Below are 22,320 nucleotides of genomic sequence, written 5' to 3' on the forward strand. Positions count from 1 at the left end.
TACCAGCCCAAGAAATGACATCATCGCCCAAGTCCATGTGTGACAGTCCCTTGCTGCTACTGTGGGCCAAATCGTGATGATAGATCCAGGATGCATCAATATTACCTACGGGATTAACAGGTTTATTCACAGCACGTACATTTCGTATTTTAACTTGGGGAAGAGTAAATGAATGTCTTATAGCTGGTGCCAAATAACCCAAAAAACAACTGCCTGACCAATTCCTTGGTAACCATTTGTATGCTTTTTTACCACAGACAAAATAACAGTCATTCACTTTAAGAGTGCTATTTACTGGAATAGAATGATTTCCTTTGTCTTGTATCCCTTTAAACAAAAGATCATACACAGATAACATTTTTCCAACAAAACTTGTGACATTAATAAGCCCTGTACTATTAATAAGCACTCTTATAGGCTTGAAACTTGTTGCACAGTGCCCATCTAATGTACAGTTATGAATTATGGTTACATTACATTGACTCCATCCAACCTTAATTTTTCCAGATCTCTGGAAACATACAGTCCCATTCTGACGACCCATGAGGGGTAATGCTATTTTGTCCTTTACGGCTACCTCCGAAGTCTCAAATAGTAAATTGGTCCATGTATCATTTGCCCCAAAGGGACTGTACCTAACATCAGACCACCATGTACAGTCGGGATAGCTGTGCATATCCAACAATTTGAAACATTAAAAGACAAAGCATATGCATATTTAATAGCCTGATACGTGTTAAAAGGTGGATGCCAAGCTGTATTTTCATCTCTTTGTTTGGCTAGTTTCGTGTGAAAATAAAATGGCCACAACAGAAAAACAACACTTACAATCACTAATAACAAAATTATTCTACAATGCCTTTGTGGGAAGGCTGTCCCTTCCGATATTTTCCTGCATTGCTACAACAGTCAGAAAAGTTCATACAAAAACAGGATTACTGCTAATCAGTGTTCCTCAGGGTACTCAAATTATTTTCCAACTCAAATTTCCTGACAATCTTGCAATGTGTCAGGTGGATCCAAGATGTTCGCTCCTTTATTCGAACTGCTGTGGGTGTCAAATCAAAACCTGGTATGGACCTTCCCACTCGGAGAGGCCCACGTTTTCTTTTGACAATTTTAATCCACACCCACTCGCCAGCCTTCACTTCCAGGATCCTGTTGTTCTTCTGATCTGAAAAATAATCATTCGTTAGAGAAGTGTTAGTTTTTGTCAGCATTTTCCTCATGTAATCTGCTATCTCTTCACCCCTCACGTTCCAGGCAAAAGACCTTGCCACTGCGCCCCGTAATAAGGTCTCCCATATAGTAGTTCAAATGGTCTGACCCCTTTCGAAGTGGGAGTGGTACGCATGGCCAGGAGTGCCAGAGGTAAGCAGTTTATCCAAGACTGATGTGTCTCGCCATGAGTTTACGTAACTTGCCTTTGAGAATGCCATTATGGCGTTCAACCAACCCTGCTGACTGTGGGTGGTAGGCACAGTGATGTTTTAAGTCAATCTGAAAAACGGCAGCCAGCTTTTGAATAACTTGGTTTACAAAATGTGTGCCGTTATCAGAATAGATGCGTGTGGGTAGCCCAAAATGAGGGATAATATTATTCGTAAGGGCCTTGGCTACCGACAGGGCATCTGGATGTGTTACTGGAAAAGCTTCAACCCATTTTGTAAAAGCATCAATAATGACTAATACAAATCGCTTTTGTTGAACAGGGTTAGTTCAATAAAATCCATACAGATTGTGTGAAATGGATACGGAGGCAGCGGGAAAGCTGCGGAGTGATTCGTACCCACCACCATGGTATCGCACAAAGCAGGCACGACAAACAAAATCGTTTAGCATATGCTATAAAGCCCTTGGTCCAGAAAATTTGCTGGGTCATTTGAACCATAGCAGCAGGGCCCAGATGAGATGGGCCATGCGTCACTAATGAGGCATACCTAAAAAGGTTTGTTGGCAAGACATACTTATCATTTGGACCTACAAAAACTCCTTGCTTCTGAATAGCCCCATATTTAACCCATCGCTGTTTTTCCTGAACTGTACTAAGTTCCTGCATTACTTGCAAAGTTTGTAGATCAAATTTATCTGTAGGATGAAGTTCCTTCTGTGTGGTCTCAAGTGCAAAAGTAGAGGTTAAGGCTACACTTTTTGCAGTTTTGTCAGCTAGTGCATTTCCAAGTGATACTGGATCCTTGGCATTTGTGTGTGCGCACTTACAGATGGCCAATCCCGTGGCAGTTGGACAGCTTGTAAGAGGTTAAGAATTAAATCCTTGTGGGTTATTTCCTTTCCTGAGGCAGTAACCATTCCCTATTTTTCCATTGCTGTGCAAAGACATGGACCGTGGAAAAGCATACTGACTATCTGTGTAGATAGTAACTGCCTTATCCTTGGAAATGGTACATGCTCTGGTCAAAGCAATCAATTCACGCATGTGCGGACAGATTCCTGGGGAGAGGTTTTGCCTCTAGTACCTTAGTCTCAGTTGTGACTGCATAACCCACTTGTGTAATACCTGCCTCATTCTTACGTGCTGACCCATCTACAACAGGGTCCAATCTGAATTTGCCAAAGGCTGATCCTTAAGGTCTGGTCTTGGCAAGACATTAGAGTGTATTAAGTCTAAACATACGTGAGGGGCACCGTCATCAGCTGTAGGTAACAGCGTGGCTGGATTAAGAGTGGTGCATCGCTCAATGGTCATGTGTGGTTGTGATAGTAATGTTGTCATGCAGGACAAGTGTCTGCTAGGAGAGAGAAAGGTAACTTTATCCTGTAGAAGTATTAACAGAGTGCGGTACCGTAAAGTAAGGTCATGAAACAAAACTAGGGTTGCAGACGCCTGCACGGCCAGTGCAGCTGCGACTACTGCTTGTACACAGTGTGGCAACGATCGTGCCACTGTGTCCAGTTTACTGGAATAAAAAGCTAATGGCCTCAACTTATCCCCATAAATTTGCAAAGAACCGATGTCATAAAGCCCTGCTTACAATCTACTGTCTGAACAAAAGGTTTTGTATAGTCAGGGAAGCTAAGTGTTGCAGATCCTGCTATCAGTTGCTTTACCCTAGTAAATGCCTGTATTGCCTTATCTGTCCATTTCAGTGCGTCATGTGCTGCCATGGGAAGTGCAAAATAAGTTCTGAAAGTGGACTCACTTCCTCTGCATAATTGGGAATCCAACTACGACAAAAGTTAGTTATTCCTAAAATGACATCATTTCTTTTTTGTACTGTGCATTGGTGCCTGTAAAATAGCTTCTTTTCTACAGCTATCCAGTTGTCTACCAGCATTTGAAATGGTATAGCCTAGATATCGTACTTCAGCTTTACAAAATTGTAATTTAGATTTGTTTACCTTATGTCCCTCTTTCGCCAAGAAATGCAATAACCGAATAGTTTCGACTCACAGACAGCCTCCGTGGGTGCAGCCAGTAAGATGTCGCCCACGATAACAGTAGATGACAGCCATGCTCGGTTGAAACTGTGCCAGGTTTGTTGACATTTCTTGTAAAAGATTGTAGGGCTTTCACAATATCCCTCGGCAGCCTTGTGTAGGTGTACCGCTTGCTCATGAACGTAAAGCGAACCAAAACCTACTAGTTTCCTGTAGAGGGATGGAAAAATGCGTTACTGATATCAATGACAGAAAAATACTTATCTGTGGGAAGGATATCATTTAACAAAACAGATGGATCTGGGACCATAGGAGCCCTTGGTACCACAGCAGCATTCACAGCCTGCAGATCCTGTACCATTCTCCAGGTCCCATCCGGTTTCCTTACTGGGAACAAGGGTGTGTTACACGGTGAATCTGTGCATGGAATTAAAACCCCAGCTTGTAATAGAGCCGTGATCACTGGTAGAATGCCTTCTTCTGCCTTTTACTTAGCGGATACTGACGCTTGTGAGGTCTAAAGTCGGATTTTGGAGTTATTTTAACCTGTCCTGCTGTTCTTATTAGCCCAATGTCATGTTGCCCGGGACCATAAGGAATCTGGCACTGATTGTAACTTTAATTCTTCCTGGGGTTAGGAGATATAGTCAGAATGGCCCTCCCGGTGGCGTTAGCCTGTCTTCGGAGGTGCACTGTTGGTCTAGCCTGGGTGACCCAATTTAGTCTTTGTACCTGCACGCCTTTACATGCCAACTGTTCTGGCGTCATTTTAGCCCATTCAGTAACTTTCTTCCCCACCAGATACCATGCCATTTGTTCTTCCCTTGTTACAGAGACATGTGCAATAGAATTATTGCGAAAAAGTAACTGCATATCTTTTGTAAGACAGCATGTAACTGCAGAATTTCCTGCTTTATGCCAATATAGGTTTTGTAACAAGATTTTTGTGACCTTGTGTTTAAAGAATTGCTCTTCATATTTGTCGTCTGGTCCTACATACTTTCTGTAGTACATTGTACAGTGTAGTTGTTTAGCTACCACTGGCAGTTGTGTGCCATATTTGCTTAAGGCCAAATTAGTTAGCTCATTTACTACATTTTGTGGTCCAGTTTCGATAAGATCATTACTGTACCAGTAGTGTAAATCACCCTGCCCCACCTGCAACATAACATCTTGAATTTCTACTCGTTTGGCTAGAATCCCTGATGCAGTCGGCACAGCTGCTATGCCAAATCGTGCATCAAATCTCTCCTAATAAGTTTACAGGGCAAATTTTGGAAATAATGACTCGAAATCTGATAGCTTGGTTAGTTTCAGGGTCCGTGAACCATAAGGGTTTAGATAGTGGTTCTTTATAAATGCGGCCATTGGCTGCCTTGACTAATACATAGTCATCAGAAGTTACATCAGATGGCACTGCAGAGGTTTTTAGCAGGGTCCTGGAGGCCCCTGAATCACACAAAAATTCTACATCCTTCCCTTCTACTTGAAGTGTGATAATCGGTTGTGCCTCTAGCTGCATAGTTACAGCCAGCGCTGTTAAATTAACAACCTGATATTCGCCTTGCCTGAAAAATCAGTCATTTCATTCTCCCATCCTGCACATTCTCCCTTACCCTCTTCGTTTATGTCCTCAAAAGCTTCCTTTTCACTCTGCCTTATTGAGTCTGGCCCATCAGCCTTTTGTCCGGTCTGATTCACCTCCACCACCATCATATAGTCATGCTGACTCATGATTCGGGTGGTTTTAGTTCTTTCAGAAGAGCGACAATGCCTGGCAAAATGTCCCTTTCTAGCACATTTGAAACATTCTGCTCTGTTCTGTCTGCCTTCATAGTCTTGAATGTCCCACATTCCCTCTTCCTCTGCCCCTGCCTCTGCCCCTTCCTCTACCCCTGTTAGTCGGACCTTGCAATAGCATAAGTGTCCCATCTTCACTCACCGTAAAGGTTTGAGCTTGTTTCTTTTCCTTTCTTCTAAATATTTTTCTGCATGTCTTGCATACTCAGTAAGGGTTGCAGGCGTGCCGCCCTATGATCTATCATATGTTTGTGAATGAAGTTACTGATTGCAGTCCTACATCCTTTTTAAAAGGCATTTTTAACTGTTGTTCATAAGGTGAATCCTTTTCTTGATTGGGTGGTTTGTCTATTCCACTGTGGTTATCAAAGCACTGGTTAAGTCTTTGTAAATAATGATCTACTTTTCATCTTCAGTTTGTACACACTGATTAATACAAGTCCAATCTGCCTTAGGCTCCCACTGTTTCATAATACGCTTTAACAAGTCCTGTGTTTGTGTCTTATATGTTTCAGACTCAAAGGCACGTGGTTTACTATTTGTCCTAGTCAGGGGATCCCAATTCCCACAAATTAAGTGCCAATCTGGTCCTAAGATTTGGCGTATCACCTGTTCCACTTCAACGGAATTTAATTTGTAACTTTCCATCATACCTGCAATGTCATCGCAAAATTTAGTCATGTCTAATTTTGGGTGTGGTATGCCCTCCACAGCTTTGGATGTCTTCCCGTGTCCAAGGTCGGTAAACTAAAATAGTGGGACCTTGACCGGGTGTTCCTGCCTGTGGATTTGCTACTTCTATAAGGGGATATGAGTCTGTAGATACTATATTTAATTCATTTTCTTGCATTTCAGCTTCCTTACGTCCATTCTGATTTATCTATATTACGGTTCCGGAGTTCCAGGGTTTCACCTACTTGTTTTGTCAGTACTACAGAGGGTACAGTTTTATCCTGATTCTCTGTGTCATCTTCCTGATACTGGGGTGGACTAACCATGTCTTTTCTAACTTCGATACAAGGGCGGGCTGTTGGTCTGACAGGCAACAGATGTCTCATCATCCTCTTTTCGGACAAAAAATGCATCTTTTGCACTCGAGCCACCATCTCCCTTATTTGAAAATTGTTCCCTATGTCTCTTATTAGCTTCTTCTAACCATTTCTGTGCTTGAGGAAATCCTACCTTTTTTGTTTCTTAACCTTACCTCCTGTGTCCCTCAGGTCTCTCACTAGATTTTGACATTCTGATTTATTCAAGGTACCACTAAACCCATAGTCTTTCTTCCATTTTTTATATATTTCAAGTTTTTGGATGTAATTTAAACATATATTCCTCATCCTCAGTCCTTTTATTTAAGCAGCCCTTCCTAACACAACAACTGCTTCCTGTTCCCATTTTTCTTATTTAAAAGAAAAACTGTTTCCTTTTCCTGAGATCTCTACCGGTCTTTTGTAAAATTTTAAACAAAAGAAATTCCTTTATGACTAGTCCCTTTTAAATAAAAACTTTTACAAATAAAAGCTTACCTTACTGCGGATCTTCCGCCTCGTTTCACCGTCCCACGGATCGAATCTAAGAGTGACTGGCCTCTACTTACGACTTCTTGAGGTCTTTCCATTCAAGGGAGCCCGAGATTCGTTCTCCCCTTCCTGTACAGGTTTTCAGTCCCTCTTATGCGATTCGTACGAAGAGGTGGCCCCACGTTCTTAGCCAGAAATGTCAAAAGATTTTTAATACTCTTAACATATACTGGAAGAATCACGCAGCAAAAAGGTAGGCCAAAAAAGTTTATTTTACATGCATGGAGACCTGCCACAAAAGTTCTTGGTTGTCAGCAGTCTAATTTCTACACACTTTACATGGGTTTTTATACCCTCTTTCGTGCATACACAGCAGCTGGTTACTAGACAAGGAATTTCAGTCAAGGCTATAAATTCACTCACTGGAGCCTTAGATGGTAAAAAGTCAGACACAAGATAAGTTGGTGCCTACATCAAGGTAACATCTATGCACTCCTCCTTGGTCAGAGGTCAGTCCCAAGATAGGCCTGTGCCTGGACCAAAGTAGCATCTGTGCATTCCTTTCTGGTCAGCAAATTCCTTACAAGAAAAACAACTCATTTTAGCTTATTTCTTTGCACGCAATGCAGTTTCACATTTTAACCCTTCCTATACAGGATACAAAGATGTTGAACACAAAGATTCTTACTACAAAAATGTATCAACAACAGGTCCTGTTGGACAGAAAATAGATATACATGTATGTCAGACAGTATTATTATAACTGATTAAATGTATATGTTTTAAAAAAGAATTCTAGAAGGAAAGAGTTTAATCTCAGTCTAGCTAATTTAGAAAAATAGGTTGAAATTAAATGGGGTGCTTCAGGCCATAAAGATTTTGTCTTACAGGTCTGACTACAGCCAGAGACAAAAACTGTCTGGGAAACCCAGGACTAGGAATCTTACTGTATTGTCCTCTGGGGTGAGCTAATTGCCACCCTGGAAGGGTGGAAGTTTTTGAAATTGTTTTATATCTTTCAGATTCTGTGACCGATCATAGCAAATCTCTGGGTGTGTATTGTACCAGAGTGAGATGACCAGATGTGATGTCATTCTATAATCAGCACTGAAATGATTTGTTAGATATTAGTGAGAGATATGATGGAACTCTCGCAGTAGCACTTTGTTTTTTGGAACCTGACAGGAAAGATCTCTCAGAGATATCTTACACAACCTCACACCTCATCTTGCTTTGCTGTAGAAAGAAACTCAGCACTAATCATCTTGCCTTGCTATAGTAAGTAACTTAACTAGGGAACAGTAATTCTTTAGTTAGTCAGGAAAATATGGTGAGGTTAGTTAAGTATTGTTTTTCTGTATCTGTGTAAATATATCTGTGTTATTTTGTTATATCTCCTGTGATTGAAACTCTGATGTTTATTGTAACTAGATATTCAGTATTCTCATGTTTTCTATTTTATTATTTATTATTAAATATTTCTATACTTTCATTGTGGCTGGTCTTTTAAATAATACTTTTAACATCTTAAGAGTACTTATGATTATTTTAGTGACACTGTGGCCATTCCTGAAAGCTTTGCTGCTGCCATTTGTATTAGTATTAATTTTACTCAGTATAATTGGCTACCATTGTAACAGTCTTAGAGTAGCTGACTGGTGGCAAATATCCAAGTGCGTGTGTCAGCTCCTTGGAACAGGGACACAGAACTCCAAAGTGTTCAGTGTGGAGTCTTGTTTAGGGCCTGGAGAGGGAGACAGAGAGTCCAGCCCCAGGTCTGGAGTGTGCTTCCTGTGTGCCCTTAAGAGTAATTGTGCTCGGTACAGAGACCTGCATCTGAAAATACTATGTGTATCCATTTTTACTCCTAGTGGCCATCCCTCAGTGGTATCAGTGGTGAGGATTGAGGGTCCTTGATTACTGGCCTGGAGTAGGGACTGTCACAATTGTATAATACATCTAATATTTGGAATTTAAGCCCTATGAAATAAAGGTTCACTGTAGAAAATTATATGAGACCTTGTCAGTGCTCTTTTTCAAAATAGAATAGTTATTGTCATAAACTCATTCATGAAACTTCCATGTAGATATTCCCACATATATATGATATGCAAACAGCTAAATATATTATTTTTCTCAGTGTTGCAGACAATATACTAATAGAATTTAAGTTAAACGTTCCATCCTTTCTCTATTTTCACTGACTGCAGAGTCCATATATAAAAGTGCTACATTTGCTGCACACCATTCTGTTATACTTATTGGTATTTCTTTTTGTTAATATATTACTTAAATTATGTCCTTTTTTATAAATAAATGTTAAGGATTCACCTGTAAGTGTTGTAATGTCCAATAATATAGACCACTTTCTGGCTATATTTGATTAAACAAGAAAACAAAACTTCTCTTGCATTTGCATAGATTTCTGTACTCCCAAGGAACATGATTTTATTATTCCAAGCAACTAGAAGCTGAGAGGGACTGTAGATGGAGGTTGAATTTGAAGCCAGGTAAAAAAGGAGCATTTGTTTTTCCAACTTGCATACTGAAATGTTATTTATATCGACAGATAAATGCTATAAATCTTAAATACAATCAGGCACCAGCAAAGACTCTGTGAAATGTAACTGTGAATTAATGTAGAGAAATGATATGACCAAAACATAAACTTTGAGCAAAGGTAAAGATGGAGTGTTCATTGGACTTAGTTTATCACTTTTTTGCTGTATATGGTGTTAATAATCAGTTAGCAGTAGATTTTTTTCTCCTGTTGAAATTCTGTTAAGAACTCTGTCTCATGACTGTGTGTCCCATCTATGCTTGAAATCCACAGTATTTCTAACTGTGCTACCTCTTCAATAATGTTGCAGCTGTTGGACATTAAGTTTCTCTAACAGAATGCATAATTTTCATATCATCACTGGGCTAAACATAGCTTGCTTTTGACAACTTTTATATAGTATTTGAAAATATAATATTAAAATATTTCACAGTAGGTAATGCCACAGTTTTCATTAGGGGCTGTAGCAAGTTTTAGTGTTTATTTACATATTTGTTTATGTATGTATGTATTTACTTACTTTCTTAAATTAATTTTCTTACATTTGTTAATAGGGTGGGTGAGCTCATCCCAGAATGCTTTTCAGCAATGTCCCAAGGCACAAAACAGTCAAAAATATATATATGTTGAACAGATAATTAAACAGCCATAAATAAATGCAATATTACAAATCCATATGATGTCCTTACATTCACCGCTGCAGTATTCTTACAAATGGGGATTCCCTGCCATGAAGTCCTTCATCCAGCAAGTTTACAAAAGTCTACCATTGCTTTAAGGTTAGCTGAACATCACATGTGCACTCCTTGCATAAGGTGGGGCATAAAGGTGATGTTTAGGCATACCATCCCCAGAATTTCTTTGCTGCCAGTCCGAATGCTCTTTTAACCGCCGGTCTGTTGCATACATCCATTTGTTTTACCGTTTTTCTGTTTGTTGGCCTTTCTGTGCTTATTCATATTTGCTGGAGTCCTCACAGTTGGGTTTTTGGTTACTTTTTCTGTTTGTTTTGTGCTGTTTGGGGTTAATGTCATCCAGGAAGGGTAAATGCCAGTGTGGGAGACTGATTCCCCATAAAGACCACCACGATAAATGTTTTTTTTGCCTTGGTGCTGCTCACAACCATATGTCTTGTTCAATTTGTCAGGCGTTTGTCCCCAAAATGCTTTGTAGTAGGCTTTCTTCCCTTTCCTTGTACCTTGAGAACCAGTGACTTAAGCTTCTTGCTGCAAATACTATGGATGGAACTTCCTGCCCTGAGGGTCAGCCATCTGGGAAGAAGAAGGTGCATAAGGTAAGACCAGAATCTTCCGCTGTCCAGCCTCTGCCGGGAGTTTCTCCTGATGTTATTATGCATCAGGAGGCTCACCTGGTTGTTTTGTCAGATTCTTCTACCACATCTGGGTTGGAGGCTGATGAGGATCTGGCAGGCAGCATGTCTGACGAGGCTTTGCAGGCGTCCATTTTGGGCATTCAGAGGAAACCAAAGTTGACAGTTTTCAAGGGGTCTAGTGGGGTTCCACAGTTTCTCTTTAGGGAAGAGGTTCCTACTGCAGTTGTGAAATGCCATCTTCAGTCTGGGCTTTCTCAGGTTTCTAGGATGGCTGTCCCTTTAAAAAAGAACAGAAAACTAACCATATTTCTTCTGCTTCTAGTAATCCACAAAGTGAGTGGCAGGCCTTTACTCAGGGGTTATTTAATGCTTTACTGTCATTGGGGTCTCCTCGAGGGGTTTCAGTTCCTGGTCTTCCTTGGTTCGCCTCTCCCCCTAAAAGGCCCAGAGAATTGCATTCTTCTGAGGTGGATTCTGATGATGATTCCCTTGCTTATTCTATCCAGATTCCTTCTCCTTTCGACTATGGGTCTGAGGAGGAGGATTATCATACTCTAGATAATCCTTCTGAAGAAATTTCCTTTGGGGACATGGTCTATAGGATGATGGAATGTTTTAAGTGGGATTGTGCCCAGGTTTTGGATATCCATAAGAGGTACTATGAGTTACTGCAGATGGAATCTCCTAAACCTGTGGCCATTCCTCCTGTCTTGCCCACTTTACTGGATGTTTTTTTCCACTGCCTTTAAAGCACAGGAATCTCTGCCCCCTGCTCCCAGGAAGTCTAATAGGTTTTATAGGGTGCCTGAGGATTGTTCCTTTTTGTTTAAATGTCCTGCTGCTGACCCCTCTGTGGTGTCTGTAGCCTCTGATAAGCCATCCCAATTGCTTCCTTCGTCCAAGTTACTGCCTTCTGACAAGGACAGTAGGACCATGGATAGGCTGGGTAAGAAGGGTTACACTTCATCTAGCTTTTAGGGCTATTAATTATCAGACCCATATCTCTAGATACGTCTTGGCTCTTCTTTCTTAGACTTGTCAGGTTCTTTCTGATCATCCAAACTCTGAGAGTTAATCTTCTGATCATTCCTTGCTTGGGACTTCCTCTCAGGTAGTTTTTCATTCTATCAGCTGTAATAATGATTTAGGAGATGCCTTTTCTATGGTTGCTGCTTCTGGTTCAGTTCTGAGGCTTCAGCTTCAACCTCTGCCTGATGATATTGAGGATAAGTTGCTGGATGCTCCTCTGGATCATACTCTTTTGTTTGGTTAAGCAGCTGCTGGTTTATTTAAGTCTCTTCAGGACAAGGGGGAGGATTTACAGGAGCGTAAGCATGTCTTTGTGTTTCCTGTGCCTAAATTTTAGCAAAACTACCCTTTTAAGCCAACCTTTGTTCGTAGGCAGTCTTGCCCTCCTTCTAAAGGTAAAAAGGGTAATAAACAGACTCCTCCTGCTAAGGCCACTCAGACTGCAGGGATTCTTAAGCCTTCCTTTCCTGACAAACCAGGTACTGTCTAACTATCTACCCGTTCCCAGTCACATTCCTCTTTCTCTTCGCCTTTCTCTTTCTCTTCCTGTTTGGCTCCAAATCACCCAGGATTCTTGGGTTCTGTCAATCAATCTCCAAGGGTACTTCATGGTCTGGATTTCCCACCCTCCTTTTATGGGCATTCCTCAGCCTCCTTTGAATAGCTTCCTTTTATCCCAGAGGTTCTTTGAGACCTCTTGTCTCAGAGTACTATTCAAGAAGTGCCTGTGTCCCAAAGGGGGACCTATCCCATCTGAACACCTTTCTGAAGGTGCCTTTCTTTCAGATTTTCTCCCTTCAGTCTCTTTTTCCACTCTTGCTCCTTCAGGCTTTTCTGGTGCCTATGGGCCTCATGGATGCTTATCTCCATATTCCAATCCATCCTCTTTTTAGGCAATTTTTGCATTTCCTCTGTTGCTTCCTGGCTCAGTTCTGTGCTTTTACCTTTGGCCTTTCTACTGCCCCAAGGGTGTTCACCAAATGACTTGCTCCTGTGATTGCCTTTTGCAGGCTTCAAGAGTTCCAAATCTTTCCTTATTTGGATGGCCTGCTGATTCAGGCATCTTCTCCAGATGTCCTTTTCCAAAATCTTCATTTTACCATTTCTCTTCTTCAGATCCTGGGGTTCACAATAAACTTCAAAATGTCTTCCCTGACTCCTTCTCAGGATCATGTTTTTCTGGGCTGCAGGTTTCAAACAGTGCCAATGCTGGCATCCCTGCCTCCTCCAAAGGCATTAACTCTCCTTTCTTTCTTTCAAACTCTTCTTCCCCTGGTCTGCATTACAGCCATTGAGTTTCTGAGAGCTCTGGGGTTCATGGCTTCCACAATTCTAATGCTGTCTCTGTCCAAACTCCACATGAGGAAGTTCCAGTGGTTTCTGAAGTCAGTGTGGCTTCAGCATGCACATCATCTAGACTTTCCTGTTCCTCTTCTCCCACGTCTCAAGAAAAACTTCTGTGGTGGATTCAGCTGTTGTCTCTGAATCCAGGAGTCCCTTTTCAGACTCCTCTTCCCTCTCAGGGTCTGTTCACAGATGCTTCAGATGTGGGATGGGGAGAAGTGTTTGTCTCCCTGAGGGTTCAAAGAGATGAGGGCTCTTATGCTGGCTCTTCAGTCCTTTCATCCTCTCTTCACTGCAGAGTCTCTCAAGGTATTCACAGACAATACCACAGTCATGTGGTATATCAAAAAATGGGGTGTACGAGATCCTACCGTCTTTGCCAGCTGGCACTTCTGGTATGGGATCTGGCTATCCAGTATCATGTGACTCTTCAGGTAGTCTATATTCCTTCAGTTTGAACATTGTGGCAGACAATCTGAGCAGGTCCTTCACTCAACACTACGAATGGATGCTTCACAGGGATGTGTTTCTAGACATTGTTCACCAATGGGGTACTCCTCAAGTAGATCTCTTTGCCTCCCCTCTGAACAGACAACTTCCTCTGTTTTGTGCCAGAGTCCCAGATCCTCTGGTATGGAAGGTGGACACCCTCTCATTTTTCTAGGAAGGGGATGTTTCTTTATGCATTCCCTCCCCTTCCCTCATTCTGAGAGTCTTGTTCAAAATTCAACAGAATGCTCCCAAAATCTTGTTGGTGACTCCCTTTTGGCCACGACAGAACTGGTTCCCTCTACGTCTGCATCTAGCCAGTGGCAATCATCACAAGTTACCTCACAAGGTGGATCTCCTCACACAAGACGAGGGGTCTTTCATCCATCCCCACCTGTCCACACTTCAACTGACACTGTGGGTGATAGGGTTTTGATTCCTCATAGGCACTTTTTATTTCTGAGGGCATGCTGCAGGTCCTGCCGGAGGCCAGGAAACCTACTACTAAGAAATCCTACTTATCTAAATGTAAGAGGTTTTCTATTTGGTGTCTTTCTCGTGACCTGGACCCACTTTCTGTGGATGTTCCTTTGGTTCTTTCTTATTTGAGTGAGTTGCTCAATACTGGTTCGGCCTATTCTTTTATTAAGGCCCACTTATCAGCTCTTTCTGCTTGTCTGCCTTTAACTCCCCTGTTAGCCTCTAGATTTGAAGCTAAGCAATTTCATAAAGGCATCCTTGATGTTAGACCTCCCAGGAAGCCTGTTCCTCCTCCCTGGGATCGTAATTTTGTTCTGGAAAAATTGACTCAGGCTCCTTTTGAGCCTACTGTTTTGGCTTCCTTGCAACATTATTCTTGGAAGACAGTTCTTTTGTTAGCTCTTACTTCTGCCAGACAGTTGTCTGAGTTGCAAGCCCACCTTTTTTGATATTTCATGAGGACAGGGTGTCCTTGCGTACTAATCCTTCTTTCATTCCCAAGCTGGTTAATGAGTTGTCACTTAATCAGTCTATTAATTTGCCTACTTTTTTTTCCTCTCTGCAATCTGACAGTGAGAGGGTGCTGCATACCTTAGATGTGCATTGACAGCTCAGATTTTATTTGGATAAAACTAAAACTATCAGACAGTCTGACCAGTTATTTGTTTCCTTTCATCCTAGGACTTTAGGTTTGGCTGTTTCCAAGCAAACTATTTCCAGTTGGATTTCAAAGGCTATTTCCTTTTGTTATACTTTTCATGGTGAGAGCCTTCCTTCTCCTGTAAAGGCTCATTCCACTACAGCTGTGGCTCCTTCTCGTGCTTTTTCAAAAAGGCTTAGACACTAATTCTATTCTTGAAACTGCTATCTGAACTTCTGTGCATACCTTTACCAAACATTACCAGTTAGATGATATCTCCAGAGCTAGAGCTGGTTTTGCTGCTGTCATTCTTTATGGCTTCTTGGAGGGCTCTGCTGCTTCCTCCTCCCAGGTTTCTTCTTGAGCTTTTGCACTCTCCCGTTTGTAAGCAATACTGCAGTGGTGAATGTAAGGACACAGTACAGTTGTGTAAAATCTTACCATAATGGTAAATGTCCTTGCCTTCACCACTGCAGTATTCACTCCCTCCCTCCATCCCCCTGGTCATTTTCCCTTCCTGGCTGTGCAGATTCTCCTTGGTTTTCCTTGTACCTCTGTTCCTACTAGGGCAATTTGCTGTGAGGATGGTACGCCTGAACAGCACCTTTATGCTCTACCTTATACAAGGAGTGCACAGGTGACATTCAGAGTACCTTAAAGCAACAGTAGACTTTTGTAAACTGGCCGGACAGAGGGCTTCACAGCAGGGGCTCCCCATTCATAAGGAATACTGCAGAGGTGAAGGCAAGGACATCTACCGTTATGGTAAGGTTTTACACAACTGTACTTTTCCTTAAGTTTTTGCACATCATACACTAGCATGCACTAGAAGGTGTATCCTCGAAATGACCAGGGTATAAGGTACAAATATTGAGTAATCCATTAAAAAAGAGAATGTGTGCAATATAACAACAGGTTTCAGGATAAGCTTTAAATGTCTTTGCTAATAAATGTTCTAGTATTGCATCACTTATGTTTGCCATTTGTGGTTCATTTTAGTTGCATATAGTGATGATTTCAACATCAAGGGAGCTCCATTTCTATTGATAATACCAGAAATTAACTTTGAGATGATTTGCAGAAGGTATATAGGAATTAAATCAGAAACAGTTTAGAGTGAGCACCACAAAAAAGCAAGCACAACATTCTGGTACTGCTCCAAGCCAAAGTCATCTAGTAACTGCCATACCTTTGTCCTGAGAATACAGTCACTTGCAGATTGCTTATTTGTCCCCAGGTCCCATCACCCAAGACTCCACAATGAAGGATAGTACACCAAGCATCCCGCAACAAAGGTTTATTACAGCAATTACCATTGGATCACTTGTAACATCAACCTTTATAACATACATTTTATTCTTGCAAATGCCATTCGCAACTCAAGATCATTACATCCACTAAGCCCAACTCCAAGAAAACGTCATAACAAACAGCATGTTACCCTTACTGTTATAACAGTGCACCAACCAATGATCAAAACATCATATCATCTGGACAGATAACCAAATCCAGGAAGCATGATCAAATGCTCATTCCAGAACTCATCTAGGCCAAAGACTCAGAGCGGAGTTTGAGACCCCCCACTCTGGCATTTCCCTTTCAGCTAGTGGCACTCCTTTCAAGGCAGCACTCCTGACATCTCATTCTGGGAGTCCAATTACTCTTCCATCTTGCCCCAGGAAGGAAATGAAGGAATACCTCAAGGGGAGACAGTTATGTGCCTACCAGAGTCCCCTCCCTTTAGGAGATATCAAACCCTAAAACTTTTATCTCCCCTCATCTCATGCATGGTTAAGTTATTGAGATACTCAGGAACAGGAGGTAGGGTTTTCCCATAACTGCAATGCAAAAGACCAGGAACCCCCATGATCCATATTTAGATAACCCCCTAGACACCCTCCCCTCCAGCTACATCTCTTCCTCCCCAGTCCCTCATTATTTACATCAATCAGCTCCCTTCACCTTTACCCAATTTGAACTACCACATCTTCCTACAACAAACATAGAGCCAAGGGCTCTGAGACAACGGAGTCTGCAGGCAAACTACATTTATATCCAAGACACTTGTGTGAGCTTTCATATCCTTCAAAACTCATAATGAAGTCCCCTTTCTCTAGGATTAGAAAACAAATGTGGGGCTGTTATAAAATAAAAGAAGAGGAGAAGGATGATGCAGATTTTATAAATATAAAATGAAAAAAAGGAATTTGCTTTTAATGACTAACTTCTGACTCATTTGAAAGACAGATGTGTCTTTTTTCATTTAGTTACTGGAAGGAAGAATAGTCACCTAGCCAGTTATTCATCTCTTTTTTGCAATACAATTGGACTAGCTTATTCAAATCAATGTAAATACATAAAGCAGTATTTCTGGAATTGTTTAGATATTCACTACATTACATACTTGTACCATCTGCTGCATGTATTCTAAGTACATACTACAGTTTTAGTTTATCTTTAAAATGGAGAGACTCTTCTATTTTGGGTTTTTCATGTCTCTGTTACTATGACTGCCACAGACATCAACAGTATTGCCCTATGAAGAATCATAGGGATATGGGACTGGATATAGATATGGGACTGGAGCTGCTAGCAAACAAAGCATATATCTGTTCATAGGTTCATAGGTTCATAGGTTCATAGTAGGCTATCTGCCCTGGGGCAATTATAAGCCTAGCCCGATTCTGTATGGCTTACGCCACCCCTTGATTTGAGTATACTGTGCCCTTTTTAAGGTTTAGTTTACTGTGCCTCTGTCTAATAGTGACACGGGAGTAATCCCTGGGACAAACCTACGATTCCCCATCCACTTATCGAGATTCTTCTTGAAGAGATTCATTGAGGTGCTCTGCCTCACATGAACTGGAATTCTATTCCAGAGCGAAGGGAGCCTCTGGGTTATGAACCCAGTTTATGTTAGTTATGAACCCAGTTTATGTTAGTTTATGCGCCTTTTTCAGCTTCATAGCAATTACCACTTGGACTTCATTCATGTTTGCCTCATAAAAGTTTTTTTTTTCTAAAACAGCAGACCTAAAAACAGACTTGGTGCATTTTGTTTCAAGTAATAATATGCACTTTGCAATATAGTCTCTGTCCTAGGGGTTTAAATGATTCTTATCTCTTTTGGCATTAACCAGGGTTGTGACAAACCATTGAAATAAAATGCACTAGTTTCCTGGTAGTGTTCCATTTTAGGTACCAAAATAAATATTCAGACTGTATGTATTTAGGTTTTCACTGTTCTTTTGGAGGAAGTAGTTAAAATGATTACATCAGAGCAGGGATTTTTGTTTTCTTATGTTTGGTCCATCTTATTACTGGTGTCCTAAGCGCATTTTATACTGACAAAATGCATAATGGAATTTCAGCAGAAAATCTTTTCTTTACTTTTTGGGTAATAGTAAAGCTTCAAATGGATGGGAAGCCTGTTCCATAGGAGGGGCAGTCTCTGGGACAAATAACTGTCTCTCCAGTATGTTCTGCTTAAGCCACAGACAAAATTCAGGTCCCTAGACCTTGTATTTCTGACACTCTTTGACTTACAAATATGTAGGAGACTCATAAGTGTGGGATTTGTGGATGCCTTGCAGCCAGGTATAGATCACCCCGCAGCAAGCTAAAGGAGACTGAGTAGAGGGAAAGGGCTTTAAGGCACTCTGCATAAGGCAGGTTTGTTACACCTTGGATTCTTTTGTAAGGAACCTTTGAGGTCACCCCAGTTACTGCATATGCCTGGTCAGGCACATACCAAAGGGAGTATCACAGTCCAGAATTGGTCCACCAAGGGGGTAGCACAGTAGGATAATGATCTCTTAGGACCTAGATGCCATGCCCACACCCATAAACTGCACAACATAAAAGGATTTCCTCACCACTGAACAGATTCAAGATTCTCAATCTGGACAGGAAGGTGAAGAGACAGATGCAGGGTTTTCTCCTCAGATTTCTAATGCAGATTCAGAGGACAGGACAGTATCTGATTCTTCCTCTGGAGGTTTCGCTTTCACTGACACTATTTCCAGAATATGCCAATATTTTCAATGGCGGAACACTGAGGTTTCTAGTCCCCCTGAAAATACTATAAGCTTTCACAAATGGAACTTCCAGAACCTTCATTCCTTTTTCCAGTGCTGTTAGCACTGGAGGATGTGAGTGTCACGGCCTGCAATTTTCCCAATAGTTAGGCTGCTGTTCCTAAAGAGGCAGATAGATTGAATAAAGTTTCTCAGTCTTTTAAGTTATTGTATTCCAAATCTGACATAGCAGCTATAGCTTTATTTAAACCTACTGCTGTTAAACATTTAGTTAATTCCAATCCTACATTTTCTGACAAGGATGGGAAAATAATTGATAAGTTCAGGGGAAAAGCTTACGCTTCTACAGCTTTGATTTTCAGAAATTTGAATCTTTAGGCTCATATGTTAACATTTATTCTGACTAACTGTGGAAGTATAAGGAGTGTTCTGTCTGCGGTTTCATCTTATAAGGAATATCTGCTTTAAATCATTTAGTTTCTTCCATCTTACAGGTCATTGTTTAAAGTGTTGTTTGTATGATTCTGTTGACATTTCTTTCAGGGCTATGGCCAGTGGTGCTGTTTAGTGGAGGGTTGCCTGGCTACATTCTTAGAACCTCCCAGTTGATGTGAAAAATGAAATTTTAAATTCTTCTTTGGAATGTAATTTAGTTTTTTGTCCCTCTGTTTTACTTGTTATTAAAAAGTGGAATGAGAAGGTTAAGCTGATACAGGGAATCTCTAAGATTTTTCAGCCCTCCTTTTCCAAATTTTCCAGTGGATTCTCAAACCTCTCATCCAGTTTTGGCAAGAAACAAATAAGCAGTCTCAGCAAAATGCTGGCAAACATACATTTAAGAAACAATGGCAGTGTGGTTCCAAAAAGAACACAGGAACTCCCCAAAACAAAGGACAGTCAAACAAGTCATAATGACTATTTAAGGGACCGTGTCCTCCTCTCCCACCCTGGCAGTCCCTTTTCCCTTCCAGAAAGTCTAAATCTGTGCTTCTCTCTTTGGCAACATATAGTTTCTGACAAATGAGTTTTGCAGCTCATCTAACAGGGTTATAGATGGCAGTGGGAGGACATTTCTCCTTTCCAGGGAATAATTCCTTATCCAGCAGACCAGACTTCTTTATTTCCCCTTGTCATTCAACATTAGTTTTCTAAGAGAGTAATAGAGACAGTTCCTTCCCAGTTTGGAAAAGTTTTTTTTTTATTCAAGGATATTTTTGGTGCTAAAGAAAGAAAGAAAGAACATGCATGGAGACCAGTTCTGGATCTTTATGTTCTAAACCAATTTGTGATAGTGCCCAAGATCAAAATGCTGTCACTTCACAACCTATTAACGCTTCTTTGCCATTCAAGTTTCCCGATAACACTAGATTTAAAAGATGCTTATCATCACATCCCTATTCATTCATATTTCAGGTGTTTTTTTAAGGTTTTGTCTGTCTGGATCACATTATCAGTTCTCTGTCTTACCCTTTAGACTAACCACTGTACCAGGAATGTTCCCAAAGTGTCTAGCCCTAGTTATAGCTCAGACTTTGGTCACTGTGAGGGAATACCTCAGGACTTTGGGTCTCACGGAATCTAAGATTCTCATGATACCCCTACCAAGACTCCACAGATACAATGATATATTTTTGGTCCCAGCACCAACACCCATTATCTTTTCAAATCCCAGTTTTGGGATTTGTAATTAGGGAAATCTTTTGGTGAAGACAGCAAATATCCCTAAATCCAGGTCTCTTCTCCCCCCCTTTTCCCTTTTGTAAAGCAGTCAGCCACCACAGATGCCTCAGACTTTGTTTGGGGAGTAGTTTCAGGAAGGATAAAAGTGCAAGGTGTTTGGGACACCAAGGACAGATGCAAACACAAAAGTATAAAAGAGGTACTTGCTCTGATAAAAGCACTCAACTCTCTGCATCCTCTTTTGCCTCCTGATCCTATTCAAGTTGTTACAGACAACACCACAGTCATGTGGTACATAAACAAGCAAAGGGTATCAGGGCTTACCCCTTTGCAGATTAGTCATGTTAATTTCGGATATAGCTTTACAGCACAGTCTCACATTATTGGCATCCTACAGCTTGTCAGAATGCATTGTGTGGCAGACATGCTGAGCAGGACAAAGGCAGATCCTCATGAATGGAAACAAGATCGGGGGTCTTCCAACTTCCATCTTTGAACAATCAGCTGGCAAATTTCTGCTGCAGACTCCACCTGAGAAAGCCTGGAAGACAGATGCCTTTTCCTTTCCTTGGACAGGAATGTTCCTGCATCCTTTTGTACCATTTCCACTGATAGCCAGGGTACTTCTGAAGATTCAGAAGGAATTCTCAAGATCATTGTGGTGATTCAGTTCTGGCCAACTCAATAGTGATTCTGCTTTCTTTTGGAAATGGCCATGAGCAATTACCAGAAAATTCCCAGAGAATGGATCTACCCATACAAGAATAGGGGTGTTTGATACACCCCAGTGCCAATCAACTTCAACTGACTGCCAGGATGATAGGGTCCTTATTGCTTTTAGGCTCTTGTTTGCTAAAAATGTGCAGCAGATACTAATGGAGGCAAGAAAGCCTGCTACTAGAAAATCATACAATGGCAAATGGAAAAGGTTTTCTAGTTGGTACCAACAACATAACCAGGACCCATTCAGGTCTAGTGTTCTCTGGTTACACAATATTTGTGTGAGTTACTATCCTTTGGCCTTTCTTACTCCTCCATCACAGTTCATTTGTCATCTACTTCAGCGTGCCTGTTCATGGATCCTCCCCTTTCAAAGCAGTCTCACGTGAAAATGTTTTTGGAAGAAGGGGGTTTGCTTAAGGGTCCTCCAAGAAAACTGCTGCCTTGTCCTTAGGATCTTAATTTTGTGCTAGAGAAGCTAATTGACTCCATTTGAACCAACTCATCAGGCTGACTTGAGGTTCTTAACATGGAAACCAGTTTGAATGATTGCTCTGACTTATGCAAGAAGGATATCTGAGCTGCAAGCTCTTATGGTAAGTCAACCATATCTCATTTCCCACAGAAAGTGTTTCTTTGAAAACTAATCCTTCTTTTATGCTGAAAGTGGTAAACAAGTTTACTTTAAGCTAAACTATCTACCTCCCTTTTTTTTCCCTGAACCTAAAAATGAGGAAGACATGATTCTCCATAACTTGGATGTTCACAGGCAGCTCAGATACTATCACAGAACAAAATCTTTCAGATCTTCGGAGAAGTTGTTCATTTCTTAAGAATGTAAGAAAAATGGACGACCTGTGTAAAAACAGACTATTTCTAACTGGTTATTTCAGGCTATTATTTTTTGTTATTCTCACCACAACAAAATTATTCTAGGCTCATACTACCAGGGCCTTGGCTTCATCAATGGCTTTTTGGAAAGGGTTAGATTTTAGAAGTATTTATCCTCAGAACATACTTTCACAAAGCACTGCAAGCTTGATTCCTTCTCTAGGTCTAGCTCAGGCTTTGCTAGGACCTCCTCTAGGGGTTTCTGGACCCTTTCCCTTCCACCTCTCAAATGTTGTAAGTTAGGGTTATCTACCAATATAGCTAAGGATACTGTAGTAGTGATCAATATGATGAACATAGTACAGTCATGTAAGTAAACTTGCCAGAACAGTAGATGTTCAAATGATCACTGCTGCAGTAGCTGTTTCATGGTAATGGCAGAAGACAAAAATTAGTTG

The sequence above is a fragment of the Protopterus annectens genome, chromosome 5.part0 (genome assembly GCF_019279795.1).
Source record: "Protopterus annectens isolate FY-2018-M chromosome 5.part0, PAN1.0, whole genome shotgun sequence".
Classification (NCBI taxonomy): domain Eukaryota; kingdom Metazoa; phylum Chordata; order Ceratodontiformes; family Protopteridae; genus Protopterus; species Protopterus annectens.